Here is a 755-nt window from a genome sequence, read left to right as displayed (position 1 = left end):
CAGGCCCCCCCCCCCCGACAGCCCCAGGCACTCCAGGGGAGGGACCTCCTCCCACCTCTGCCCTTCAGCTTTGGGTTCCACTCTGGGCAGTGTTGCCCACTCTGCCAGGCGTCCCTCCCCCGACATCCCGCTGCACCAGTGTTCCTGAGGACAAGCCGCTGTGAGGGGCTGCTGCGTGTACTCAAGCAGAGTCCTCGAGGGAGCATGCAAGGATTCAGGGGAATCAGGTTGTGCCTTCCTGGGCTGATGGAGGCAAAAGTCCGTGAGGGCTTTGCGGAGACCCCCTTGCAGCCACTCCCCTGCAGCCCTCCATCACCTGCAGTCACCCTCAGAAAGCCAAGGGAGGGGACCGTGCAATGTGCTGGGGCACACCCCTCACGGCCCGTGCGCCACCCCTCACGGCCAGACAGCAGGGCAGACTTTCCAAAGCGGCACTGGGGCCACAAAGTCCTTCCTCACTTGAGGGCCTCCAGCTTGTCTCATCCTCTGCTGCCTCGATTCTGTCCTCTGACTGCGGTCACACACCAGGCCGAGCTCAGCTGTCTGCAGGCTGGGGACGTGCCGGGCTGTCCTAGGCAGTGGTCAGGGCCGGACAAGACGACGCTGGCAGCTCTGAGGCCAGCGCCTCTGTCATCTGGCAGCTCCACCGAACCCCGCTTGGGAGGAGTGGCTACGTCACTGCTCCATCCCAGGAGACGGACTGTGGGGAATCAGGAGAGAAGGGAAAGCCCCCCCCCCCGCCCCCCGCTTGGCCT

Source organism: Lipotes vexillifer, unplaced genomic scaffold (assembly GCF_000442215.2).
Source record: "Lipotes vexillifer unplaced genomic scaffold, Lipotes_vexillifer_v1.1 scaffold382, whole genome shotgun sequence".
Classification (NCBI taxonomy): Eukaryota; Metazoa; Chordata; class Mammalia; order Artiodactyla; family Lipotidae; genus Lipotes; species Lipotes vexillifer.
The sequence above is the reverse complement of the archived record's forward strand: the minus strand, read 5'-3'. Positions refer to the sequence as shown.